This window comes from Notolepis coatsorum, assembly GCF_963971535.1.
Source record: "Notolepis coatsorum genome assembly, chromosome: 9".
NCBI lineage: Eukaryota > Metazoa > Chordata > Actinopteri > Aulopiformes > Paralepididae > Notolepis > Notolepis coatsorum.
In genome coordinates this window covers 120891690-120907545 of record NC_140173.1, presented here as the reverse complement: position 1 = coordinate 120907545, position 15856 = coordinate 120891690, and positions in this window count along the sequence as shown.

Sequence of the window (15856 nt, the reverse complement as noted above, 5' to 3'; positions counted from 1 at the left end):
AAAGTATCATTGCTGTTATTCCTTAATTATTCCAGGTCGTATATGTACCACCTGCGCCTTCAGAGATTGGACATTCTCTATTGATATACCGACGAATACTCTTGCCATAAAAGTGCATACTAATTCCCATTCATAAATGTGATTGATTTGATTAAGTGCTTGCTCTACACACCATCGCTGTGTAGAAATAAAGACCTATTTCTAATTCGTACATTTGTGTTGGATCCGTTTCATCTACGTGACAGTGTTCATCATAATATATTTATGCCGAGTACTGGGTGGCCGAATATTAAGTACAAAGGTAGTGGTAGTAAGTATCATATCTAGTAATACAGTCAGGGAATTGTACCCCTCAGTTACAATTGGTCCTTCGAGCCGGATGGTAATTAGTGTAATATTAATATAGTGTTATTAATATTGAAATGGCCTATGATGAACACTCCACGAAACGATCCTCCTAACCAACGCCCGCAGCGCGAACGACGGCTCCCTCAGTACTTAGAGGCTTACGCTGTCAGTCAACAACCTAGTCTTCTACTAACAGTAAACGCGGTAAAACTAGAAAGTAAAAGTATGTCTAACCCCAACGCCCAGACTACCCCGACCATAGAGGCCCCTACGGGTTCTAATGTAACTGACCAAGTTCACGGTGGGGACCAGTGGGAACCAGACATGACTTCACACCCCGCCAGTACTGAAGAAGTAGTCCCCGATGAGTCCCGGGAGGAATACAACGCTACCGAGACAGAACTCGGCACGGAAGAAGACGGGGAGAGCACCGTGGAGATAGAGCTCCAAGGCTCCGCAAGGAGTACCCCGAGGGAAGGCTCCCCTATACAACCGCCTTCCCCCAGCGAGGCAGAGAGGACCCTACAGCAGGTCTTCCTCATCAGCCTGAACGCCGCTGCTGAACGCGACCGACTGCAGATCCAGCAGCGGAGCGAAGAAGAGCATATACGTCTAGAAATAAGACGCATTCAAAGGGAAGAGAATGTGGCCCGAGACCGAGCAGACAGCCAGCGAGCAGCTGCTGGTGCTCTACGGGACGCAGAGCGCGACAGACAGCAAGCGCAACTAATAGAACAGCTGATCAGACGGACAACACCCCCTCCCTCCGCCAGAGGCTCCAGGAACTCGTCTAGACACACCTCCAGGGCGGCATCCCCTAGCCGAGTAAACAACCCTGAACTTGACCAACAGACGAGGTCTATACCCCCCACAGACCACCTCCCCCCACCGGTCCAAGCGAGACCTAGCAACCGGGAAGGAGCAGCATATCCTGTGGAGAGGCTAAACCAGAGACTACAAGCACTGGATGACCTAACTGAAGACGAAGAGGAAGAGGAGGAGAACCACGCCCGACGACAGCACAGTACTCTACCGGACCAGGAGGTCCGGTACAGCCCAGGCTATACTCCCGCGGAGCTGCGCTACAGACCCCCGACTCTATACACGGGTGAGCACGACGCACGACCCGCACCGAGGAACAGCACCTGGACAAGCGGGCCATGGTACACTGCCGGTATCAGCCCATACCAAGGAGCGGGAGGAGACTCGCCTAGGAGGCCTCTCCCCCAACGCTCGCCGATGTATCCACAGTCAGCGTCATACATTGGCACGCCTATGGTACCCGACTTCACCCAAGAGAACCGGGCCCAGTATACAGAACTCCGCATGTGTCTGGAGACCATGTTGGTGGATGTATTGGATGAACGCCACAAATACGCCATCCTACTGAAGCACTTAAAGGTACCCCGCGCACATAATATAGCGCTCGCCTACGCGACTTCCACCACCCCATACAAAGCAGCGCTGGTAGCATTGGACCAGAGGTATGGGCGCATATGGGATTACGTGATCCAGGAGATCCGACACATCGACCGCTTACCCCCAGCAATAGACAATCGAGCACTGGACGACCTGTCCATCAGAGTGCAGTCCCTGGTAGGGATGTTGGGAGCGCAGAGAGAGAAGGGGAGGCATGAACTTTACGCCAACTCAAATGTGGAAAGGATCTTGGAGAAGCTGCCGCCCGCTCGACAGGAGCGTTTTAGGCGGCAGAGAGATCACCGAGACCCGAATGGCCCCGAACCGAACCTCCTCGATCTAGCAGACTTCCTTGCGAGAGAAGTCAGCAGCCTACGGCTAGATACATTCGGACGGAGCACCCCTGGCTCCAGAGAAGGAACCAGACGACTAAATGATGGAAGAAGATCGGTGACTGTGATGCACCAATCGGAGTCAGTACCGAGCAGCAGGAGCCACAGTACCCCCTCCAGAACGGAGAAGTGGAAGATAGTGTGCCCCTACTGTGAGAAAGAACACTGGCTAGCGCAATGTGACTCCTTCCCCAAGCTGAACGCGGAGGAAGCAAGTCAATGGATAAAGTCCAACAAGCGCTGTTTTCGCTGTGCGCGCTCACACATGGCAGCCGAATGTCGCTTAAAGAAAAGGTGCACCAAGTGCGATGGAGCCCATCTGGACATACTTCACGACAGTAACAGACGGCGCCCTTCACCCGCACCATCCAGCAGCAAAGCGAGCGTCATGTACATCGATCCCGCCAGCAGCAGTGGAGCCTGAGTACTCCTAAAAGTAGTGCGTGTGACACTAAGCTACCAGAATAAAGTCCTGGACACTTACGCCGTCCTCGATGACGGGTCCGAGAAGACCCTTCTGCTCGCCTCCGCTGCGGCCCAGCTAGGGCTGCGGGGAAGCGAAACCCAAATGACAATTCGGACAATAAGACGAGATTTGAAGACGATAAAGGGCGAGAATGTCTCATTCTCTATCGCAGCAAGCGGCCAGCCTGAGCGACGGTACCAGATTACAGACGCTTTCACCAGCCAAGAAATAGGACTGTCGCGGTACACATACCCCGTCGCCAAGCTGATGGAGAAATATGCACATCTGCGCAAGTTACCGATCCCGCTCATAGACAATGCTATGCCGACCCTGTTGATAGGCTCAGACCATGCAGACCTCATTGTCCCGATAGACCGGGTTCATACCGGACCCCGAGGCTGTCCTGCAGCAGTCGAGACCCGTTTGGGATGGACTCTCCAAGGCCCGCTCGCCAAATCTCTCAACCGAAGTACAGCCACTAGATGTCTCCACTCCCGAGTCACAGAGGGAGAAACCGCACTCCTGCAACACGTAGAGCGGCTATGGACCTTGGAACAAATGCCCTTTAAGAACGGAAAGAAAGACATTCGCTCTAAAGATGACATTTACGCCATTCACCTCCTCGAGACAGGGACCAAGAGAGTCCCGGTCAACGGCGTGTTGAGATACGCCACGCCACTCCTGCGGCGAGAAGGAATGCCTACTTTCCACGCCAAGACAGACGCCACAGAACGGTACCTGCTGAACACGGAGCGGCGCTTAGCCAAGAACCCCGCCCAAGAGAGTGTATACCGCGCTGAGATTGAGAAGCTCATCACAGCGGGACACGTCACAAAGATGGACATTAAAGAGGCTGACCAGACCACTGAATCGTGGTACGTGCCTCACCACAAGGTCCATCACAACGGTAAAGACCGCATAGTATTTAACTGCAGCTACCAGATCAGATCCCAAAATCTGAATAAAGAGTTACTGCCCGGTCCCACACTCGGCCCCTCCCTACTCGGCGTTCTACTCCGCTTCCGCCAGGAAAAGGTGGCCATCAGCGGGGACATTAAAGGAATGTTCCTGCAGGTGAGATTAGTAGAGGAGGACAAGCCCCTGTTACGGTTCCTATGGAGAGAGAAGCCAGGAGATGAGCACCCAGCCATCTACCAATGGGAAGTCCTCCCCTTCGGAACGACGTGCAGCCCCTGCTGTGCTACATTTGCACTACAGAAACATGTAGCAGAGGACCCAGCAGCGGACGAAGAGGTCCGACACAGCGTAAAGAACAGCTTCTACGTAGACAACTGTCTACAAAGCCTTTCAACCCAGGAAGAAGCCGAGGCTCTCCTGATTAAACTCCGCGCCTCATTGATCAAAGGCGGCTTTGATCTCAGGCAGTGGGCCAGCAGCGATCCGCAAGTACTGCGCAGCCTCTCCTCCGAGGACAAGGCAGCCAGCAGCGAGACCTGGATGGCTACAATCCCGGGAGAAGCCCAGGAGATGACCCTGGGATTGGTGTGGCGATTCAAAACAGATTCGCTTCACTACAGACACAAGCCCCTGACTACGGAGCAGGGAAGGCCGGCGGCGGCGGCGCCGACCACCAGACGGAGTGTGTACACAACACTCGCCCGACAATATGACCCGCTAGGATGTATTCTACCGTACACCACCAGGGCAAAAATGATTGTACGAGCATTGTGGGACAAGGACCAGGGCTGGGACGACCCCATTCCCGCACATCTTGCATCCACCTGGAGAGAGTGGGAGATGGAGCTCCACTCACTCCCAGGCGTTAATATGCGCCGAAGCTACTTCCCATCCACGGTGAGGCCAGAGACATGTAAAATGGACTTACACGTCTTCAGTGACGCCTCAGAGGTCGCATACGGATCAGTAGCCTACTTGCGGGCCCAAGAAAAGGGGGGAGAGATCTACACAGCATTTGTCCTCGCCCGCTCGAGAATAGCCCCACGCAAGCAACAATCTATCCCACGTCTAGAGCTCTGCGCAGCCCTAGCCGGAGCGCACCTAGCCACGCTCATCCAACGTGAGCTCACCATACCGGTGTCTAGAACAATCCTGTGGTCAGATTCCACGACAGTATTCGCCTGGATCAAATCGGACTCATGCAAGTACAAAGTCTTCGTGGGAGTCAGAGTCACCGAGATTCAAGACTTAACCGAAGAGTTAACCGGAGAAACAGAGTGGCGCTACGTTGATACAAAACAGAACCCAGCTGACGTCATCACCCGGGGGATGCCCCTGGATGACCTCACCCGTCACAATGCTTACAGTGACGGCCCCGCATTCCTAAGACTCCCGGAAGGACAGTGGCCCATGCCTATCCCGAGGGAAGCAAGTCCAGAGGAGGTGGAAAATAAGAAGTCTGTGTTCTGTGGATTGAGCACCGTAGCCTCCACCGACCCTAACATAGACGATTGCACGTCCATAGAGAGTGCACAACAAAGGAGTTTCCTACTGCACTACCTACCGTCTCTACAGACCCGCCAGGAGTGGGTAAAGGAGAGAGACAATTTGACAGAAGGAACAGTCGTCATGATTATTGATCAATCACTGCCCAGAGCTATGTGGCCGGCCGGCCGCGTAAGCAAAGTGATCACCGGTGCCGACGGCAAGGTCCGAGCAGCTGAAGTGCTCGTCCAGGGTTGCACTTACACCCGTCCCGTGGCGAGGCTCATAGAACTGCCCCGACTCCCAGACACAATCGATGATGACCATGACCCTATAACCCTATGACTTTGTGAAGTTGACTGACCCCTACAGCAAACCCTTATGTGTAAATAGACGACGCGATTGATCTGTCTCTGTTTAGCTGATTAGGTCTGGGACCAATCAGGGGGTGGCTGTTGTGAAGGGCCAGATTAAACCGAGTATGTATATTTATTTATATATATTTAATTGTATTTGTATATTCTCTAATATTCCCTGATGTCCCTTGTATATTCCTTGTACAATATGCATTGAATATCCATTCTAGCCTACTGAACATCCCATAATAGTCTCCATTCTACTATTGGTCGAGACCTTGGTGCCACTCTGCCATACCCCTCAGACCCAGTTCAAACGTACCGCTCAACATGTACGAACAAGTCCTAGTTCCGCGTAGGAATCTGGCTACCGCACTAATGGGACTGTTTGTTCATAGTGCGTATATATACTGCGCTACTAAAGTGGGACTTTCTTTTCAGTCCAGTTTCTTACCCTCCAATAGAGTCACAGACGTAAAGCCTCCCCGCGACGCCACGTGTGGGAGTAAGGCCAAGTTCGCCTACCATCGGTATTGAGACATCGTGTATATTAATAGTTGAATAGTCATATTTGGCACTATATCGTCGAGTTGGACGTAGTCTATTAATAGTCTGTTAATATATAGTGCTTCGTGCGGTGAGAATACTACCGTAGTCAGCACCCCATCGTTTCGGGCAGAGAACTGGCTGCTTATCCAGGGTGGTTGACCCCACGTGAAGCTGCACCCGAGGAGCCCCAGAGCCGACGAGCGAGTGGACCTGTATACCGGATTATTCTACCGACGACAGCCCGCCTTCCCAGGCACGGATTATGCTTTGTATACGTTGATTATTCCATGGATAAAGACCCCCGACACTGCCGTGTGTTGGAACCCCCCCCCCTGGAGAGGACGCAAGGTGAGGAGACGCTCTGCAAGACGAGGTCGCTTCACGTCTCTCCTCCGTGGACCGGAGGACGCCGGCCCACAAAGAGTCCACCTGCTTTCATCTGTGGTCCAAGGATCGCCGGCGCATTGAACGGCACTACAGTGGGTTCACCTGGGATACCCTTGGCCGGATGAGGCAGCCGGATTCTACCCCCCCCCCCTTCCTACTCCTGTCGGCTTACAAGCGACCGGATTAACCCCCCCTAGTGTATCCAGCCTATAATCATTAAAGTATCATTGCTGTTATTCCTTAATTATTCCAGGTCGTATATGTACCACCTGCGCCTTCAGAGATTGGACATTCTCTATTGATATACCGACGAATACTCTTGCCATAAAAGTGCATACTAATTCCCATTCATAAATTTGATTGATTTGATTAAGTGCTTGCTCTACACACCATCGCTGTGTAGAAATAAAGACCTATTTCTAATTCGTACATTTGTGTTGGATCCGTTTCATCTACGTGACAGTGTTCATCATAATATATTTATGCCGAGTACTGGGTGGCCGAATATTAAGTACAAAGGTAGTGGTAGTAAGTATCATATCTAGTAATACAGTCAGGGAATTGTACCCCTCAGTTACACCTAGGTAAATGGAATATTGCTCCACTTCTACAAGGGCTATTTGCATATTCTTGGTATCTAGGAACATCTATGGACCTCAATGAATGTATTCTCAGTAGGGATGTCCGATATTATCGGCCGACCGATATTATCGGCCGATATCGGCAGTAAAATGTGATATCGAAAAAAATCGGTATCGGTTTAAAAAAAGAAAAAAACAATAACAATATTTGTTATATATATATCCAGTGAAATTATTAGTTACCTGAAATTATTCAGTTTTTTGGGGGGGGGAAACCCTGCATATATCGGTATCGGTTGATATCGGTATCGGAAATTAAGAGTTGGACAATATTGGAATATCGGTATCGGTAAAAAAGCCAATATCGAGCATCCCTAATTCTCAGTGTCAGAAATATTGTGTCTATTACTAGGCTTGCTTAAATTGTGATGAAACAAAGGAAAATATGAATTATGATTTTTCTTTTCATCTTTGACAGTGAATAAAACCATGATAATAATGACCAAACTTAAAAAACTGCCACTGAGCTCATTCAGTACCCTATTGAGATCATGTGTACAAAAGATCTAAGGAAATTGATAAAGGGAAGATGATCAAACTGAAGGTTCTGTATATACAGTACTGAATTCTCCCATCCGGACCAATGCAATTTGAAATATTATTATAGAATATAGAATATATCCTTATACATTACCTTATTATAGCCAATTCGCACATTTATATATATATACATATAGTATATTTCAAATGGCCGAGTTCAATTTGGATATAGTATCACCAGGCGTGCATAATAACAGATACTGATATTTACTGTAATCGACTACTATTTTATTTCCCCCACAGTGTAACCATTTTGAAACTAATTTCAGATCTAATTCTTCCTACATGGTAACAATAGTGTGGAGAAACTGACTGCGTTTCAATATTTGTCAAAAACGTTACCTTTTGTAGCTTATTATCGCGAATCATAACAATTCATTCAAGTGAAACGGAACTGAGTCCAGCTAATGGTGAATAGTTATTTTATTAATCAATTATTGTGTCTTTATTCACTCTAGTTGTGTAATTGACCAGTTTATATTCTGTATAAGTTCATATTCTGTATATGTTAATAATGACGCTTTCTGTGTTGTGTTTATGACTACTCCTTAGGTCCTTGAGCTGCTGTCTGTCGACCGGACCACATCTGTCCACTGTCCATCTACCTGCAGTCTGGTCACAACGATACAGTCCTACTCTCAGCATACAAGATCGATGGTCTGCTGCTGCTGCTGCTGACTCCCAAGCGATTCATTCAAGTTTCCATAGCACAATGGCAGCTGCCTCCCCACAACCCATGATCCTTCGTGTTGTTGAGACAGACCGGGCTAGAAAATTAAAACTCAGTTCACGACCCGCCTCTGTTGATGCACTGATCAAGATTATAAAAGAACAGTTGGAAATAGACCTTGACTTCAGTTTGCTGTATGAAGATCCAGACTTTGATGGGAAACTTACTTCCCTTGATGACATTACGGAATTGCCACAAAAAGCTGTTGTGCACATTTCACTTTCGCTCGACTCCAGCTCTCTCGCATCTACTGATATACTTTCAGATATGTCATCTCCAGAACGTTGATATACTTTCAGATAGGTCATCTCCAGAACGTCTAAGCAGATGGCCTCCAGGTCCTTTTCCAGTTCCTACATTTGCATTCGATGTTGAGCTGAAACTTAGAGACGGAAACAACGAATTTGAGAAGAACAAGAGACACCTTAAGTTGACAAGAGACCTAAAGCACGACATCTTAGAAAAGCTTGCATCTACAATGTATGCTTTCAAGGCTTATCCAAGTGATAAAGAGATAGCAGTGGCTTCTGCGGCTCTTGTCGCCAAACATCCCTGCTTGAAGGAAGCAGGATCTGAGACCGGCTGCAATGGATGGAAGAACAGCATCAAATTCAAGATGGGCAATTTCAGGAACAAGCTGAGACGGGCAGGATGTGAGGAGGTCACTGTAAATGCTGGAAAAAGAGGTAGAAGCAATCCTGATGGCGAACCTTCACATTCCAACATTAAAAGACCCAAGCGAGCAGAAGTAAACTTCCTACCCAACTATCCCCAAGGAGAGGATTCCTTGAGGCTTGAGCAGTTGAGGCAGACAATTGCTGAAGAAGTCAAGAAGACTGAGAAGAACCTGCCCCTCATTAGAAAGCTGATGCAGACCACATTTGCCCTGCGCCGACAGACCATAGTGAAGTCCAGCCCACCAGTGAAAGAGCTCATGGACCTCTGGCCTGCTCTCAAAATGGAGTCTGAGGTAATATAGATCAGCTCTCTTTCCTGTGTTAACATTTGGCACATTCTGTGTGTTTTAAAGTGAAACTTGTGATTCTTAAGCCTGGTTTATATACTCTAGCGGCGCATCTGCGTGTGTGTTCTGTGCGCCCCCGCGAGCTAGTCATCAGCGACCGATTCCGCAAAGCATGTAATGACATGGTTGACCAGAAATCCCGCCGTCATGCTCTGAATCCCAAACCAAACAAAGTAAGAGATCCACCAAGTTGAAGTGACTAATTGATGTTGATATACTATATTGTCCTGCTGTTTTTAAATATAGGTGTATGCAGAGTTCCAGCTGATTGCCAACCAGAACCTGCCCAACACATTCTACGCTGAGCTTGACCGCCATCTTCCTCGACTGATGACGTTATTCAGACAGAAGGCGTCCAAAACTGGGAACACGGCAGATGCTTTGGCTCACATTTAAAAAAATCCACGATGAACAGGTGAATAGATTATTATACATGACATGTCATAGGTCGAACCTCTGTAACATTGAACAGGTTCAATGATTCAAATGAGCTTTTGAATTTTACAATTAGTCCACCATTGTGTTTGCCATTTTTCTGATTGCATTAAAGATGTGAACATGTTATTTGTGGACATATCTGATTGGACTGTTTAAAATCCGCTTTGTTCAGTAAACATTTCCATATAATACAATTCTTTTTTTCTTCTTAATCTTACATCTTAATAGGAAATCCATGATGTTCACACCAGGCGTACCACTGTTCTCCATGCCCTGCCTGTGTATCTGCATGAGGAAGTCTCTGGATTTTTCAAAACCTGCACAGTGAGTCCGAGTGAAAATAATTTACAGTACAACTGTATATTAAGTGAACAGTTAATCAAAATGCTAAGTATCAGTCTTCCTTCCTTCCAGGTCTCCCTTGTGAAAGAGATATTTGATCTCGACGGGACTAACCTGGTTAAATAAAAATAACCTTCTCACCAAAAAAATAGTTCTAACTAAAATATAAACAACTTACAAACACAACTCCATATACCGTAATTCCTCTAATAGTAACCCCGGCTTGTATTTGTTTCAACTGTAGCGGGTACCAGGCTTGTATTAGGAGGAGGCATGTATAAGAGAGAGGCCTATATTTCTAATTTTCAAACAGATCATAATGAATAAAGCAACATTTTGTGTCAGTTTGAACCCAGTAAAATGTACTGGGTTCATTTATTGAAACCAAGTACTGTATGAAATAGTAAACAGTGCAATTACAGGTGGTCACTGGTCATTTCAACGTTTTCAAAGTGAAATCAAGTAACTAGCTCAGTATGCAGCTCAGTATATTAGTAACCCGGCTTGTATTAGGAGGCCGGCTTATAATTGCTTAGCTCAAGAGCGCACCCGGCCATTAATAGAGACCCGGCTTGTATTTGAATACCGGTTACTATTAGAGGAATTACGGTACTTAGCTTTGTGCTGCACTTTGTAGAAACCATGGATTTATTTGTGATTATTATGTCTCTTTCATTCCTTCAGGACACGCCTGATGAGCCAGAGCTTCAGGGTGTTGCAGTGGCCCTCCTTACTGTCATCAGTGACCATGACACAAGTCCAGTTCACTACCAGCCTGTGACAATCTCTGATTGGTGATTCCTTCCTGGTAATGTTTGGACTAATCTATGCACTACACCTCAGCTACCCCAAGGGACTTACCAACACTTTTGAATTCATTCAGAAGATTTTACTAGGTCTAGAAGCTGGTAAACTGTTGCCCAGGTTGCAGACTCTCAAGAATGACTTGATGATGCAATCATTTTTTTTTCTTCTGATTTTTCAATGGATTTTCTCCCCGTCCCAATTAGTCATTGTGCCAATTCCCCCCCCCCCCCCCTCCCCTACCTGGTGCTGTATGCATGTTCTCCTACGAGTCGGTATAAGGGCGTCCCGAGTCGATCGCACGCTTCCCCCGAGACATGCGCCGACAGCCAGTGACGTCTTTTCACTTGGCAGCGAGGGCTCTCATTGGTGAAGTGTAACGCGTGGGAGGGCACGCTATCTCCACCAAGTCCTGCCCCGCTTAGCAAGCGCCGAGACCTGACCTGTAGGTGTCGCTGTCCACAACGCCAGATTCCCACCCGCCAGCTTCCCCACCCCCTAATACTGCCGAATTGTATTAGTGTGAACGGCCAGCCAAGCTGGTGACAACGCAGGGAGTTGGATTCGAACACGCGAATCCAGTGTCTCCAGCGTTGGTGACGAACGCAATCTCCGCTACGTCACCTGACCGCTCTTGCATTAAACTTTTGAAGGTATTATTTTGACATGACAAGGAAATTAATACCTCACCCCACATCCTTCTTTCAGATGAGTTTCTATTCCTTACTGTAATCAGTGATCATGACACAAGTCCAGTTCACTACCAGCCTGTGACAATCTCTATTGTCATTGAAAGTCATATCATGATCAGCTTCCCCAGATTTGGTGATTCCTTCCTGTAATGTTTGGACTAATCTATGCACTACCCCAAAGCACTTACCAACACCTCAAAAGTGTGTCTATAGAAACTCATCTGAAATGTCTTGTCATGTCAAAATAATACCTTCAAAAGTTGCTGTACTACTTTGCAGATGTTCAGCCAATAGGTCCAAACTACTCAATGTACCTTGTTCTTTATTTTTTATGTAATATGTTTACATTTGGGAGTTTTACAGTTCGAATTTTCTTAACCGTCTATAGCTGGCATTATTGTAATTTCATCCAAGTAAGTTTTAGAGTTGAAAGAGTTTATCAGAATCTCAAAGGCAACATCCAAGTCCCAAACGTTTGTTTCTCGAGGAACAATAGGAGGCAATGGGCATAAATGCCACTCTGCTCTGACTGCTTCCATTGCTTGTAGGCAGTGGTAGAGTTAGTGTTCTCAGTACAGAGTACAAGGCGATATACCAGGAGCCATAAACGCAACACAGAAGCGTTATTATTAACATATACAGAATATGAACTTATACAGAATATGAACTGGTCAATTACACAACTAGAGTGAATAAAGACACAATAATTGATTAATAAAATAACTATTCACCATTAGCTGGACTCAGTTCCGTTTCACTTGAATGAATCGCTTGGGAGTCAGCAGCAGCAGACCATCGATCTTGTATGCTGAGAGTGGGACTGTATCCTTGAGACCTTGTAGGCAGTAGTATACTGCCCTGTCAAGGGCTAACCGCAGTAACTTGAAAAAAGTAAAAATTTAGTTATGAGTGAAATTGACCTTGTCAATAAATGTTTTATCTTGTGACCAAGTTTCAGATGTTAATGTCGCTCAGTTTTGGAGATATGGGGTTTTAAAAACTGCAGTAACTACAAAATCACACTCAAAACCCAGGCAGACCGCAGTAACTTCCAAACAGTGAAAAATGGCTTTAAAGTGTTTTGACTTGCCATCCAAAATGTGTTATAGGTAAATAGATGATAGTACCCAGATTTAACATGTATTAATGAAGTAATCTTTAGGCATACAAAAATATGACATAATTATTTTAATTAACCCCAAAAAAGCAGATATTGCACTCTGCTGCACGATTTCCTTAAATAATTATACAGGTAATGTACAGGCAAAGTGCAGTAACTTCAAATACAATGTTGTTTTCCCTCCAGCTTTCATAACTTAACCTAGCCATTTTGAAAATGAAATTTAATACCTGAATATATTGGAATGATGATGATCCAAATAAAATGGCTAGGTGAAGTTATGAAAGCTGGAGGGAAAACAACATTGCATTTGAAGTTACTGCACTTTGCCTGTACATTACCTGTATAATTATTTAAGGAAATCGTGCAGCAGAGTGCAGTATCTGCTTTTTTGGGGTTAATTAAAATAACTACGTCATATTTTTGTATGCCTAAAGATTACTTCATTAATACATGTTAAATCTGGGTACTATCATCTATCTACCTATAACACATTTTGGATGGCAAGTCAAAAAACTTTAAAGCCATTTTTCTCAGTTTCACTGTTTGGAAGTTACTGCGGTCTGCCTTGACAGGGCAGTATAGTTAGTGTACTGTATAGTGTTCTTAGTACAGAGTACTGTAGTGTTCTAGTTATCATTCTGCAAACATAGCCTGCTCTAAATGACGGATGGTGCCTCTGACATTCTGACTAACTCTTTCAATGAAAACACCATCTTGTTCCATGATACATCATGGAGCAAATACATGCAGCTGCATTTCCATATGTAGGTATGTGCACTATTAACAGTATTGCCAGCTGTATAGCATGTAATGTGGATTGGTATTTTGGTTCCACATTGGCAGGACCCAATATACAGCACAACGTTTGTGAATTTTACATGTGCCAAGCGGATTGACAATTTTCAGATAATCTATACATTTTATTCTGTACTGTACATAGATACACTGTGTTATCCCAACGGTCACAATAGTTGCCGTCAACATGTTTGCTCATTCTATGACCACACTATACAAATTTGAGTAATTCAGCCAGGATGTAAACGGCTCTGGTCATGTGCACTGCACATATTGAGACCCTTTATTATTTCAATATTTGCTGGAAATACATTGATACATCATTCAGTAACATTTTCAGAGCCTTATAACAAACATTATTACACTATTGTGACCAGAGGGATTAAATGTGTAATATACATTACATTGTATGTACATGTTATAACATGCATGTATTTATTTTCTATATATATTTTCTATATATATATATTTTCAATTTTAACATTGCCATAATGTTGGAGAGGGCAACACAATGTTTTTGTAAGATAAATAGATGTATACTCTTTGAATAGAAATAAATATAAAGAGTTTGAAGTTGTAACACAATGTTTTTGTAAGATAAATAGTTTCGATGAAGAACAAAACCTCCTAAATGCATACAAAAAAAGGGGAAAACTTCATATCTGCACTTTGCAAGGCACTAATACCTGGTCGGTATTGTTAACATATATAGTCCAAAAACAGTGTACGGTGTTTACAGTGTTATTGTACATTGCTAACATACAGATTATATATGTATACTCTTTTATACTCTTTGAATAGAAAAAAATAAAAGAGTTGTTTGAAGTTGATATAATGTGCTTGTGTAGTTATTTTTCTGTTAACTTTTTCACATGGATTTTAAAACTGAACCTTAAGTTATAGTAACTGCAAATATTTGAGTTGATTAACTTAAAAATTTGAGTTGATTAACTTAAAAGAAATGAGGCATGGGATGGCCTCAATGTCGTTGAGTTCTGTTAACTTAATCACATGGATTTAAGGTTGAACCTTAAGTCACAGTAACTGAACATATTTGAGTTGCCTCCACTTGAGAACCTTAAGTCACAGTAACTGAACATATTTGAACTGCCTTAACTGAGAACTGTAAGTCACAGTAACTGAACATATTTGAGTTGACACCACTTGAGAACCTTAAGTCACAGTAACTGAACATATTTGAACTGCCTTAACTGAGAACTGTAAGTCACAGTAACTGAACATATTTGAGTTGACACCACTTTAGAACCTTAAGTCACAGTAACTGAACATATTTGAACTGCCTTAACTGAGAACTGTAAGTCACAGTAACTGAACATATTTGAGTTGACACCACTTGAGAACCTTAAGTCACAGTAACTGAACATATTTGAACTGCCTTAACTGAGAACTGTAAGTCACAGTAACTGAACATATTTGAGTTGACACCACTTGAGAACCTTAAGTCACAGTAACTGAATATATTTGCATTGCCTTAACTGAGAACTGTAAGTCACAGTAACTGAACATATTTGAGTTGACACCACTTGAGAACCTTAAGTCACAGTAACTGAACATATTTGAACTGCCTTAACTGAGAACTGTAAGTCACAGTAACTGAACATTTTGAGTTGACACCACTTGAGAACCTTAAGTCACAGTAACTGAATATATTTGAATTGCCTTAACTGAGAACTGTAAGTCACAGTAACTGAACATATTTGAGTTGACACCACTTGAGAACATTAAGTCACAGTAACTGAATATATTTGAATTGCCTTAACTGAGAACTGTAAGTCACAGTAACTGAACATATTTGAGTTGACACCACTTGAGAACCTTAAGTCACAGTAACTGAATATATTTGAATTGCCTTAACTGAGAACTGTAAGTCACAGTAACTGAACATATTTGAGTTGACTCCACTTGAGAACTGTAAGTCAGAGTAACTGACCATATTTGATTTGACTTAACTGAGAACCTTAAGTCACAGTAACAGACCATATTTGAGTTGCCTTAACTGAGAATTGTAAGTCTTAGCCAACTGAAAACATTTGAGTTTATCAACTTAAAAAAATTGAGGCATGGTATGGCCTCAATTTTTTTAAGTTCTGGAAACTTATTCGGGTTTACAGTGTACTGTACCCACGTTGGTCGTGCCCGGTCAACATGATGACCTGATAGTTGGCACGAATGTCCTTAAACATGTTACCCACGTCCTGAAGGGTGGTAATGAGTACTGGGATCTCGCATCGAGACCAGAGCCTCAGTCAAGTCCGGAAGTGGAGCAGTTTCTGTCCATGTTTACTAATGTGGAGCGCTGGAGGGGCGGTACAGTTCCCGAGAAAATTGGTACTGTGAAGCTCACCCAGGCCGTGACGCTCCTACCGAGACACGAGCACTTAGTCTG